This window comes from Nanorana parkeri, unplaced genomic scaffold (assembly GCF_000935625.1).
Source record: "Nanorana parkeri isolate BGI_ZX_2015 unplaced genomic scaffold, ASM93562v1 scaffold2337, whole genome shotgun sequence".
In the NCBI taxonomy this organism is placed as follows: Eukaryota; Metazoa; Chordata; class Amphibia; order Anura; family Dicroglossidae; genus Nanorana; species Nanorana parkeri.
In genome coordinates this window covers 60,297-60,669 of record NW_017308605.1, presented here as the reverse complement: position 1 = coordinate 60,669, position 373 = coordinate 60,297, and positions in this window count along the sequence as shown.

Below are 373 nucleotides of genomic sequence, written 5' to 3'. Positions count from 1 at the left end.
CTTCTCCTCACCATGGCCGTCTCCTCACCTTGGCCTTCTCCTCACCATGGCCTTTCTACTCACCTTGACCTCCTCCTCACCATGGCCGTCTCCTCACCTTGGCCTTCTCCTCACCATGGCCTTTCTACTCACCTTGACCTCCTCCTCACCATGGCCGTCTCCTCACCGTGGCCTTCTCCTCACCGTGGCCTCCTCCTCACTATGGTCTTTCTACTCACCGTGGCCTCCTCTTCACTGTGAAAGGATAAGGAACTTTCCAGAAGGTTGCTCCAAATAACCCAAGGAGCACAGAAGATATGAGCAATGATCAGGGTAGTGTCCGCTTAGCCACAAACAACACTAAATGTAACTACAAAACTCCAGCTTAAGGCAG